Below are 13,190 nucleotides of genomic sequence, written 5' to 3'. Positions count from 1 at the left end.
CTATAATTTTTTACCCACAGACAAGAAAATCAGACTCACTGGTGATTCAGATATCAGAATTAGCAGATAAGCTTTTAAAAATAACTATGATTAATATGTTAAGTGCCAGGGAGAGATATACAAAATGGAAGATAGAGAATTTCAACAGGGATTAAAATCTATAAAAGAAGTCAAAAAGACAGTTTAGAACAGAAAAAACACAATATCCGAAATCGGAAAACCATTCAATGGATTTAAAAATAGCTTGGACACTGCTGAGAACAGAGTTGGTAGACTTGAAGATAAGTTAATAGAAAATATCCAAGATAAAACAGAGAAATAAAAGAAAAAAAGTAAAGAGCCAAACAGAACATGAAAGATGTGGAATAATAGAAGATGGTCTAGTGGAAGTCAGATAATACTGCAATGATATTTTAAAATAAAAGGGTGGAAGGGGGATCCTGCCAACCTAGAAATCTATATTCAGAAAAAAAAATCAAAAATGAAGGTAAAAATAACAACACTTTCAGACAAACAAAGGCAAAAAGAATGAATTGCCATCAAACCACATGTCAAGAAACAGTAAAGAAAATTCTTCAGATTGCAGGAAAGCAATTCTAACTGGAAATTGGAATTGCAAAAGGAACACAGAGCTGGAGAAAGAGAAAATATGTGTACAAATATGAGAGATGTTAATTGTGCAAAGCAACAACAGCAACTATGTTTGCCAAGTTTGTAAAATGCATGATATGATTTGGCTGTGTCCCTACCCAAATCTCATCTTGAATTGTGGCTCTCATAATCCCCACATGTCATGAGAGGGACCCGGTGGGAGGTAATTGAATCATGGGGGTGGGCTTTCCCATGCTGTTCTCCTGATAATGAGTAAGTCTCATGAGATCTGATGGTTTTATAAAGGGCAGTTCCCCTGCACATGCACTCTAGCCTGCCACCATGTAAGACATACCATTGTTCATCCTTCACCTTCCACCATGATTGTAAGGCCTCCCCAGTCATGTGGAACTGTGAGTTCATTAAACCTCTTTTTCTTTATAAATTATCCAGTCTCGGATATTTCTTCATAGCAGTATGAAAATGTGCTAATACAATACATAGTAGCAAAAGGACAGAGGGGAATGAATGGAATTATATTCCTGTAAGATTCTTCTTTTGTCAGATCTGGTACCAAGAAGCAGATTTTTTTTAAAAAAGTGAGACTTGCAGAGATGCATTGGGGATACATTTGTGAAAGACAGAGCAGAGGGGAAGGTGGGTGGGTACGTAGAACCTTCAGACCATCGTGCTGGTCTGACACCTGTGAAAGAAGAGAGGAGAGAAGGAAGGACTGGGCAGGAAGAGCCTCAGACTGTGGTCTCAGTCAGGCTGCAAGGGAGCCCCAGGCAAAGATTATCTGTCATAGGAACCCTGTTGTCAGGAACGAGCTAGTATTGCCCTCCTACCATGCTCCATCATTGACTGGGAACAGCCTGGGGAGGGGGGGGCGAAGGCTTGGTGTGACACTATCGTGTGTCTGCAGGTGCACAGCTAGAACTTATCCACCAGCTACTTTCCTGACAGTGGATTCTCTGAGCACCCTGAGAGCACCATGGCCACCACACTTGTGTTACTCTGAGTGTGATAAAAGCGGTACTTCCAGGTGTGTCTAATAAATCAATGATGCTTATTGCAATCTCTAGGCAACATCCAAAAGAAAAGTACAAAATGTGTATTTAAATGTTCAACACAATTCAATAACTAAAAAAGCACTTTATTAATTAAAAAAAGGAAGACAGCAAAACAGGTGGGACAAATGGAAAGCAAATAGATGTTATTGGTAATTACGTTAAATGTAAATGGAATAAAATCAAAGAAGAAATCGAACACATTAACTTGGTGAAAGCTCTAGCCATGTATCAGGTTTAATTTTGAAATTGTATGGCGTTGCTTTAGTATATCTCAATTTGTGGGAAAAATCTTTCGAGGGAGCACCTATTTTTAATTGGATAAATTTATACTTTATACCAGAATGGAATTAAATTGAGAAGTCTTACAGTTTTGCATGATCTAAATATGGTGAGAGATTCAAAAGAACCATAAATAGACACAATTTATTTGACAAGTTTTATCTTATCTTTGCCAAAAAAATGTACTCTGAATGGAGGCATAAAGATAGTATCTATGGAAACATTTGGCCTGAAATATTTACACACTTATATATGAGAAATAGAATTAAGATTATCCTCCATTTAGCAGAAATTATGCTGCACTTACTTGATACCTCAGCATGGTTGGAGAGAATGTTGTTTCTAACATACATTAGAATGTAGCAGCAGAGAAGAGTCCATTGAAAGTGTCTATAATTTTAAATTTATTAATGATAAAGCAGAAATTTAAAGAAGATTGTAATTTTATGAAGAGATTAAAAAGATGAGAGATAAACTATGACTTTCATGAGAAGAGAAATGACTAAGCAGCAGATTCAAGTATAGTATATGAATATATATCAATAATAATCTGCTTGGCTATTTTTTCAGCATTCAGGTATCCAGCATAAAGATTATCTTGCTTTGGTGAACACAAAAAGACGTTATTTTTAACAGGAATTTTGTTTTTGAAATTTATTTATTCATAGAGCTATTTTATGGATTCAGTAATGTAATGTAATCAATTTGCTGGTCAATAAATACATATTTCAAACATTGCATATCTTTATCATTTCTAGTGTCCTATTTATGCTGAGGACGGTCCTGTTTGAACAGTGGTTACTGTGCCTCATGTCCCTGGAGATCCAGCAACCCAAGTTCCACAGGCGACTGGAATGGCAGAGGCAGATGTAGATGAGCTGATGTGTGTCACCATGGCGAGGCTGTCCATCTCAGCCACAGCACCATCTCGTTAGAAAAAGCAATTAGAAATGAAGTCCGGGTGACTGAGGCAGGTCTGCCCCATGCACACCGGCAGGCTGGAAGAAGACCCCTTCTTGGAAAGCTCTGGTCAGGATGCAGGATTGCACCCACTCCAGCCCCCAAGAGTGTTTCTGCCATTGGAAAGGCCAGTGTGGCCAGGCAGGATGACAGGGTGTCATAAAGGCTGCCGTGGTTGTAGCCAGAAAGCATCACGGTGACATATGGGATCTTGTTTGTAAGCTCTACAAGACGTTTCTTTATTATCAAAACCCAGCACCTCAAGGTATTTATAAGAAGGCAAGTCAAAGGTAAAGAGATGCATTACCAAGAATCTGTGATTCCGAAGATCAAAGTTCATCTTATCACTCACAAGTTCCTCTACTATTTGAAAAGGTTACTCACTCTACTTGGAATATCAAGCAGCAGTTGATTGGGTTTACAGCATTTTCTACCTTTACCCTTTGCAAACTGTCTGGAATCAAATATCAGGACTGAAATGCCCAATAACTCGGATCTCTGGATCCAACAAACAAGAACTTAGTGCGATATTTTTAAATTCTGACTTGAATTAAAGTGATGGATGGGTCCTCTTAGTATAAACGTGCTTATCCTTTCTCCCTTCTCTTTCCCCTTCTAATAAATATCTCGAGCACTGGGGAAGAGGAAAAACACCTTGGTATTACTTACTGCTCTCAGAAGTAGTCATTGGCTATGCTAGCTTGTATTTATTCTACATCAACAGAGCCACTGTTGTTAAAAATAGCCTAAGGAAATCAGTTAAGATCTAAGCATTAACATAACCACAAAGCCAAGGATCAGGCCATCGAGCTACTTTAATTTAGTTGCTGTGCTTGAATTTTCATGTAGTAAAAGTGTCGTATAGATTTATGTTGTTGGTAGATTGGTTCAGGTTCTTGAGGTCGTCACACAAAAGAATTTGAGAGCGAGTTCAAAGTAAGAGTAGGCAAAGAAGTTTATTGCAAAGCAAAGGTACACTCTGAGAGGCAGGGTGGACCGCTCAAAGGGAGAGACAGCAGCCAGTGCCTTAAGAGGAATTTCCCTTGTGGGAGAGGCGTATGAATATTCATAAAACACTGGTGTGGTCAGGTATGCAAAGGTGGACCTGCGGTTGGCACATGTGCTCAGCATCTACGTCATCTAACACATATCCCATGTACCATTAGCATATGAAATCTCCACCTGTGGATGTGTTTTTACTACTAAAATGAAGAAAAGGTCACTCTAAGCTAAACCTTGAGCCTAGCACATGAGGGACCTTGGAGAAGTCCCTGGCCACCCCCTACAAGGCAAGAACTTGTAGCTAATAGATTCTTGGGCTTTTGGTGGTGATTGGCTGGGGACTGAGGAAGCTACATCAGGGAAAAGGGGCTTTTGTTCTCTTTCCTGAGCCAGGGATCAGGAAAAGGTAACCATCTGGCGGGCGGCTGGAATCCTGCAGGAGCGCTTACTTTGCAAAAGAGTCAGGTGCTGATGCACGAAGGTGCAGGGAAGAGTCTGCAGGCTTCCCACAGGGGGACCCGTCAGTATGGCCTCCTAACCTTACTCCTGCCTCATTAGTTGTGTTGGGAATTTAACCCCACAGGGCTCCTGCTGAAACCACTTGAGGCTAGGTCTCTAGGACACTTGAGGCTGTCCTCAGTGCCGAGGGACACGGACACTGGAGGGAATACTTCATGTCCAGCATGAGGACAGCCTCAGGAGAGCACGATTACATCCTAGGTGTGCCATAGCCGGCCTCTGTGTGGTCTTTGTCCCTTGGCACCAGGCCACATTTCTCTAGGGCTTCCAAGTCTTGGACCAGTCGATTTTTTTCTAAAAGAGAAAGTCATTGTTGTATTTTTGGAATTTCAACAGTTGTAGACACTAAGGACAGTGGAGTATGTAAAATTGCACCTGCAGGCCCCTGGCCCTGGAGCACAGCGTGAATGGCAGGTCTGGGATTGGGAGGCTGGGCCCCTCACCAGGCTCTGATTGTCAGAGCAGCGCTTTCTCACCCTGCCCCAGAGCCTGGGGGCAGAGCCACCAGGCCCAGCCTGAAATTCACTTTACCTGTGAGTGGCGGGAAGCTGTGAGCCTCCGTTTCCTGGCCTGGAAAGTGAAGGAGTGGAACAGGGTGACTCTGAAGTCCCTCCCCGGAGGCAGTGTCTTGGGAAGTCCAGGAGGTGGGGGACAGGCTAACTCAGCAGTGTCCACGCCCACTTCCTCACTTTGAGAGACAGAACCAAGGAATCAGTGGGTCTGGCCAGGCCTCAAGTGAGCTGGATGCAGGGGAGAACGATGATAAAAGAAAAGAAGTTCCCAGAGAAGGGGAGAAAGAGAATGCACAGCAAGCATCTAACAACGTGTCTCTCAAACACAGGCTCCAAAGAGCAGACCAGTGCCCTCCAGGCTGATGGCAAGACCTGAGGGTGGGATTATGCCCCGCCGTCTTTGCTGCTCCTTGGCACCTAGCACCCTGCCAGCAACTTATTTTATAAACATCCCTTTACATCCTAAAGGGAGACTAGTCAAACCTGAAGTTCATGGAAGTTGGACCAGGGCAGTCAGGGGCTCAGGGACTGCTAGATGTGAAGGGGACGGGGAAGCAGCGGGCACTCTTCCTCCTGGGCACAGAGCCCTCCAGGACCCGCTGACTCCTGCTGAAGCTCCACCAGCCACCCACAGACGGGGACTCCGGAGCTGTTACCCACGACCAGCACTCGGCACACATTGTCATAGAGATGACTGATGCACGGCTCAGGCAGCTCATAGGTTCTGTTGGAAGCCCACTCCCCAGGGGAGAAGGAAGGCGTTTCGGGTCATCCCCAGGCTGGTCTGGAGAGTGTGTGCGCTATGAGGCAGAATTCGAACAGACTGTGGCCAGCGAGTGTTCATGGTTAATTCTGTGGTTTCTCTTCAGTAAGAATTCTCTACCATATAATCCCACCTAGTATCCTTCTGTTTCCTCATGTGTAGTAGGAGAGGATACAGTGTGGATATTTTTTAAAAAGCATGAAGCCCCAGGAGGCAGCCTGGACACCCACTCACACTCGCCGACTGCTCCCTTCATGGATGAAGAGGGAGCTGAGAGACACAGATGGAAGCTTCCTCCTCCCACATGCAGCGTTCTGCATACTGGAGGCAGAGGACCGGGACTGACAGCTCCAAGGACTTGGACTGACAGCTCTGAGGACCTGGACTGAGCAGCTCTGAGGATCTGGACTGAGCAGCTGTGAGGACCTGGACTGAACAGCTATGAGGACCTGGACTGACAGCTCTGAGGACCTGGACTGACAGCTCTGAGGACCTGGACTGAGCAGCTGTGAGGACCTGGACTGACAGTTCTGAGGACCTGGACTGAGCAGCTATGAGCACCTGGACTGAGCAGCTATGAGGACCTGGACTGAGTAGCTATGAGGATCTTGACTGAGCAGCTATGAGGACCTGGACTGAACAGCTATGAACCTTCAGCAGGGAATGTCTCTGTGCCTCAGTTTCCTCATCTGTAAAACAAGGAAGTGGAACCAGAGCCCCCCATTCTCGCTCATGCACTCCCACGGTCCTGGACAATACTGAGCAATCTACAGATATCAACGTAGCATAATTTGAGCCTCCTTGTTTTTCTAAAATGGGAAGGTTTTAACTGAGAAGCAGTCTTTTCAAGAAGCATACCTCAGTTATTCTATTGCATACTGGAACTCCAACTGCATTCTATTACATCAGTATTATATAATACCTCTTTCTCTCTTGAATAGAAAGTAAAAAGGCCTGTAAAGAGCAGAACTAAAGTATTACAGAGAGCAACAAGAGGCATTTTCCACGATTAGCCACTTAATTCGAAGGATTAGGACCCAAGCATAATACCGCACAGGAAGGGAGCATTGCCTAATTAAAAACAGTTTTATAAACTGCAGCATTAAAACTGCCACAGCCGGCGAGCTTGGGAGTGTTTCCATGGTGGAGCGCTATTATCGGCCTAAGGTGCTTCTCAGAAATGCAATCCTGAGTTCATAAACCCAGCAAGACCCACACTCCCAATTCCAGGCAGTTTTTGAAGCACTGTGGAAAATCCAGTGACGCAGGACTTGCCTGTTCCCCCAGCATGGGTGGTTGCCATGCTGTTGACAGGGATGGGTGTTGATGCAGAGGGAGCCCGGGCAGACGACGTGGGGACCACAAGTGAGCGATGGGGCTGCTGTGGAATTAAAGCATGTAGCACTAGGGGCTCCAGGAAGCCAGGAGGCCAGGAGTCCAACAGAGGAGGAGGAGGAGCAAGGTCACTGGGTGCTAAGGGGGTCACTGGAGCCCCTGGGACATGGCCAGCGACTGCACACCCAGACCTCTCAGTGTGCCCACGCGCTCCTGGAGTCAGAGCCTCGGCAGCTCGCCTTCCCATCCCCCGCAGCAGCAGGTTCAGTCCTGCCTCCTCTCCCTCGCAAGAGGGCTCAGGGCTGCCGCGTGGAAGGAAAAGAATTGTCCCTGCAACAGTCCCTCACCCAAGAAAGCCCCACACAGCACACAGCCCGGGAGTCGGTCCTTGGGTGCTGGGGATGCGCTTCCTTCCCAGCCCCTTCTGTCTTCCCAGGAAGCAAGCACAGGGGCAGCATCTGGACCCCTCTCTGTCCCAGTGCTCCTGCCTGGTGGAGGTGCCTTGTCTGAAAGGAGAGTCTGAGAGCAGGGGCCCTGTGCTTGGCTCCACTCAGTGTCTCCTGCTTTCCCACAGGAGCGGGGCCTCGCTGCCTGCAGATGCCCTCGTCCACGTCGTCCACATCATCCACGTCGTCCATGTCTGGCCTGGGCTGGCTCCCAGTGCCCAAGCTGATGCTTGTGGGCTCATATGGACTACAGGTTTAGTGAATTAAAAAAAAAAAAAATCAAGTTAGCTTAACTCGCGAGTCCAAGCAAACAAATAAGGAAACAAGGCCCTGTGCCAGAGGTCCTAACATGACCAGAGTACCTCCCAGCAGGTCAAGCCCCTGCACTGCCAGCATCCCGGGGTGACTGGCGGGGGCCCTCAAGGACAGGGAGGGGCCAGCACTGTTCATGTTTGCCCCCACCCCAGCACGCAGTGCATGCCTTCGTGAGAGCAGTGGGAGTCTGCAGCTGCTCCCCGGCCCACCCAGGCCCTGCAGGGTCACCGCCAACATATGCATCCTCCCATCCCTCTCCTGCCTGCCCCAGGCTGGGCTCTGCTTTATCCTGGCATTGCTGCCTTATACCCACACAGTGCTGGGACAGAATGACATCGTCTGTTCTCTAGACCATGCTTTTAATAAGGAGTTTCCTGGAATATCTGCACTTACATAACCATAACCCCCCAAATAGGCCTGGCCTCTTTTATTTTTCTAAATAAACTCTTTTATTGAAGTTTAACTTCCCTACAGAAAAGTGCCAAATCACCAGTGTACAGCATGCTGGATTTTCACAGCACCTGTCTCACCGCCTACAGACAAACAGGCAGGGCATCACGGGCATTCCCAGGCCTCCCAGGGCTGGAGCCCTCCCCAGCCTCCACCTGGCCCCTTCTCCCCACAGTATGTGTCCCGCTGATTTGAAGTTCGTATGAATTTGAAGGTTCTAAGTTTGTATGAATTTGAAGATTTGAGGTTTGTATGAATTTGAAGATTTGAGGTTTGTATGAACTTGAAGATTTGAAGTTTGTATGAAGATTTGAAGTTTGTAGAATTTGAAGATTTAACGTTTGCATGAAGTTTATGAATGTGAAGATTTGAAGTCTGGATGAATGTGAAGATTGGAAGTGCGCATGAAGTTTGTATGAATGTGAAGACTGGAAATGTGCATGAATGGAAAGATGTGGCATATATTCTCCTGGCCTGACATCTTTTGCTCACCATTGCACTTGTAAGAGTCATGCCTGGGAGTATGTGCGTGCTGTGAATGCACTCATTGCTGTTGCTGATTGGGATTGAATTGGACGCCACAATGCATTCGTCCTGCTGTTCAGAGACGTCTCGTCCTTGTGCCCAGGTCTGGGTATGTGTGCATGGCTTCTGGCTGGGTGTCATTCCTGAGATGGGGAGCACTCATGCTAGGCTCTAGCAGTGCCCTGACTGGCCTCCAACATAGCCGTGCCGCCATAGACTCCCCCAGCAGGGAAGGGTCCGCTGCTCCACACCTGGCCCGCCCTGGTCAGCACAGGCTGCTGTCTTTGAGCCTTTCCACCATGCTGTGGGCTTCATGTGTGTTCCCTGACAACTGGCCAGGCTGAGCACCTCGATGTCCACTGGCCAGCTGTGTGGCCTCTTTCATCCACAGCCTGTTAGGTCTCTTGCTTGTCTCCCATTCGGCTTTCTGACATGTCCTCATTGGTGTCCAGGAGCCCTTATATACTCTGGGATGAGCCATGGGTTATGTGGATGGCAAGGACACTCTCTGTCCTTTCAAACTACTGTTTTATTGTTTTTCCATTTTTCCTCATTGTTGTTTGTATCTTTTTCTCTCTTTTGGCTTATACAGTATTAATTTTCTTTTATGAATTTTTTCCTTCCTATAAACTCCTTAATCGTACATTTCTTTATTCTTCTCTTAGAGCTTATCTTAGGCTTAGAGATTTTCAAAATGTATCCTTCACTTATAAAATTCTAAAATAAATTTTATAAAATAAAATAAAATATTTATATTCATATAGTATACATTTACATACAAATTTATAAGATCTAATTTTATCATGTACATTTTATATAACATACAGTAAAATTTTATGAGTTTATATAATAAAAATAAAACTCCAAAATAATTTTAATATACTGCAAGGCCCTAAGAATATTTAGACTCCATTTACTTCTATACTACTGTTGCTGTGTATTTCAATTCTACATTTATTTTGAATCTCACAGGACATGATTTTTGTTGTTCTAAACACTAAATATTCATTTAGATTGGCCCAAGTAGAATTACCTTTTTTCTCGTTATTCTTTCATTTCAAAGATTCCACCTGGGATCATTTTCCTTCTACAGAAAGAGTCCCCTTGTACTGGCTGGGCAATGTGGTTCACGTCTGTAATCCCTGTACATTGGGAAGCTGAGGTGGGTGGATCATTTGAAGTCAGGAGTTCGAGATCCGCCTGGCCAACATGGCGAAACCCCGTCTCTACTAAAAATACAAAAATTAGCCGGGCGTGGTGGTGCACACCTGTAATCCCAGCTACTCAAGAGGCTAAGACAGGAGAATAGCTTGACCCTGGGAGGCAGAGGTTGCAGTGAGCCAAGATCATGTCACTGCACTCTAGCTTGGGCGACAGAGTGAGACTCAGTCTCAAAAAAATTAATTAATTATAAATAAATCACTAATCCCCTGTACATTACCTTCAGTTCTGTATTTTAGTTGCAAATTTTCTCAGACTTTATTTGAAAACATCTACTTTACCTTTAGGTTTAAAAGATATTTTCACAGGGCATAGAATTCTGAGCTGGCAATTATTTTCTTTTAGCACTGGAAAGACATCATTCAGTTGTCTCCTGACTTCTATTTTTTTCTGTTGAGGAAGTAACTGTCAGGTTTATTTCTTTGTAAATAATCTATCTTTCCCAACTCCAACCCCAGTTTCTTTTTTATCTCAATTTCTGTTATGGTAAGAGACACATAATGTACAATTTTCCACAATAATCATTTTAAGTGTACAATTCCATGGTATTAAATACATTCCAAATGTGTGCAACCATCACCACCATCATCTCCAGAAACTTTCCATCTTCCCAAACTGAAACTCTGCCCCCATTAAACACTCCCTCCCCATCCCTCTTCCCCCAGCCCCTGGAAAACCCCATTCTACTTTCTTTAAATACTTGGAAGTATTTCTTCAAATACTTGGAATACCTTCTTCAAATGATTTCATGCAGAATTTGTCCTTTTGTGACGGTTCTGAAAGGTTGAGACTTGCATTTATTTCAACCCATTCTACAGTCAGCCACAGAGAGCTGAAATGTGAGCTTTAACCAAGAACAAAGACAGAGCAGAGTGCACACGTCCCAAATCCTCCTTTGCACTCCCCACTTGGAAGAGCCATAGGAAACCGATTTATCCAGAACCCCGAGAGTCCACTGGACCCAGGCCTTCTTTCTTTGCTCTCCTTCTCATCTTGAAATCTAGCAATGACTACACAAAACGAAATATGCAGGAATGTTCCTTTTGCAAATATATTTCAAAGAATAATTATAGAAGAGGGAAATCTACAGATTGAAAGAGACTTTTAAAACATCCACCAATCACACTGTGTCAACCTTATTTGGATTCTGACTCAAACAAACAAAATGTAAGAAGGGCAAATTGACATTTATGAGGCCATTGAAAACTTGAACACTAATGATATTTGATAATATTAAAGGTTTCTAAAATAGTAAAGACATAACCATTATCTTGCCTAAAAACATGAGCCTTTACCTTTTAGAAATACATGCAAAAACATGTACAAAACATATTTTATAATGCCTTGGGTTTATTTCTTAAAAAATATGGGGAAAGGGGAAATATGAGGGAATTTATGTATGCATGTATTTATTTTTTGAGAGAGAGTCTCTATCTGTCACCCAGGCTGGAGTGCAATGGCACAATATTGGCTCAGTGCACCCTCCGCCTCTCGGGTTCAAATGATTCTTCTGCCTCAGCCTCCTGAGTAGCTGGGACTACAGACACCCACCACCTCACCTGGCTAGTTTTTGTACTTTTAATAGAGACAGTGTTTCACCATGTTGGCCAGGCTGAGAGAATTTAGATTTAAAAATATGTATATTGATTTAGAACAGTACTTGAAGCTGGGTGTTATGTACATGAAAATATACTGTAGCATTCTACATGTTCTTTATATGTTTAAAATTCTACATAATAAGAAGTTGGAAATATACCAAGAATAAATAAGTATGTTGAAGACTTCTGTCTTTGAATTGACTACTGCTTGGCCTCGTTTTCTCTTTTTTCTTTCCTGAAGTTTCCTGAGTAAACAGTTAACTTCCGTACTATCTCTACATGGTGAGCCATGCGTTTGCTGGTGCTGTCTCAGATCATCGAAGTCCTCATTTCATTCATCTTTTTTCTCATTAGGAAAACGAGCCCCCCTTCTTCACAGGTTCCCCAACACCTCAGAAGTCCAGGAAGACACAGGGATGGTTCACATGTTTTGCCGAAGAGGGAGGATTTCATGGAGTCTCCAAACGATCACGATAGCATCCCAGCCTTTAGGGATACTAAGCCAAGCACTGACGTTGGCAGAGAAACCCTCATCTTTGAGAGGAGTAGGAAGCAAAACACATACTCTATGTCTAGAATTAGAATCCATACTGGAACGCTGCTCCTGTACATCAATCCGAACCCCAGCCTCCTCCCCCCACTCACTAGAGGCAGGACGGTGTGGGTTTGGCCTCAGCTTAGGTACTCACTAACCAGAAGACCAGAAAGCGCTTACCTCCCTGAGCACCAGCCTCTTAATCTAGAACGTGAAGGTCACATCCTTCTCCTGCCTCCGTCCCCAAAGTGAGCTAAGCTCAGAACTGCCAAGCCCAAGCAAGTATTTAGAAAATGGATCCATTGAACAGTTCTTCCATTGCAAGTCAGATTCTCCAACGAATTCTTTAATTGAACCATTTGTTCACTAATATCATGTGTTGGCTTTTGGTTTTACTATGTTTTAGTACAGATATCCAGGGACAAACTCTTCAGCTGAATACATCTGAGGAGTAAATTGTTCAATTGCTTCTGTATTTTTCTCTATCCTGGTGATGACATCTTGAGAGGTGAAACCAGCTGGGCTTCTGGGTCGGGGGGAATTGGAGAACTTTTCTGTCTAGCTAAAGGATTGTAAATGCACCCATCAGCATTCTGTAAAAGGGACCAATCAGCACTCTGTAAAATGGACCAATTAGTGCTCTGTAAAATGGACCAATCAGCAGGACGTGGGTGGGGACAAATTAGGGAATAAAAGCTGGCCACCCCAGCCAGCAGCGGTAGCACCGTGAGGTGCTATTGCACGTTGTGGAACGTCTGTTCTTTCCTCTTGACAATAAATCTTGCTGCTGCTCTGTCTTTGGGTCTGCACCACCTTTAAGAGCTGTAACACTCCCCGCAAAGGTCTGTGGCTTCGTTCTTGAAGTCAGTGAGACCAAGAACCCACTGGAAGGAACAAATTCCAGACACAATTTCACGCCCAGTCAACTGCCACCTGAACCCAACTCTAGCCAGACTCATTTAAGAGGAGAATGAGCAAAACCACACTCCCTCCCTGATGCCAGTCTCCTCGTGGCTGGGCTACCAGTTCTGCAACCAGTTCGTATGTCAATGGGGCATTAATGGTG

General features: G+C 44.5%; 1 long non-coding RNA gene across 1 annotated transcript in view; it reads left to right on the top strand.

Moving 5' to 3' along the window:
• Nucleotides 1–12,749, top strand: part of LOC105502897 — a 34,920-nt gene extending 22,171 nt beyond the window's left edge. Inside the window, exon 3 of the long non-coding RNA XR_001000416.1 lies at nt 11,944–12,749. This is a non-coding gene — a long non-coding RNA (uncharacterized LOC105502897). The remainder of the gene's footprint in view (nt 1–11,943) is intronic.
• The last annotated feature ends 441 nt before the right edge of the window (nt 12,750–13,190 follow it).

The sequence above is a fragment of the Colobus angolensis genome, unplaced genomic scaffold (assembly GCF_000951035.1).
Source record: "Colobus angolensis palliatus isolate OR3802 unplaced genomic scaffold, Cang.pa_1.0 Scaffold82, whole genome shotgun sequence".
In the NCBI taxonomy this organism is placed as follows: domain Eukaryota; kingdom Metazoa; phylum Chordata; class Mammalia; order Primates; family Cercopithecidae; genus Colobus; species Colobus angolensis.
The sequence above is the reverse complement of the archived record's forward strand: the minus strand, read 5'-3'. Positions and strand labels throughout refer to the sequence as shown.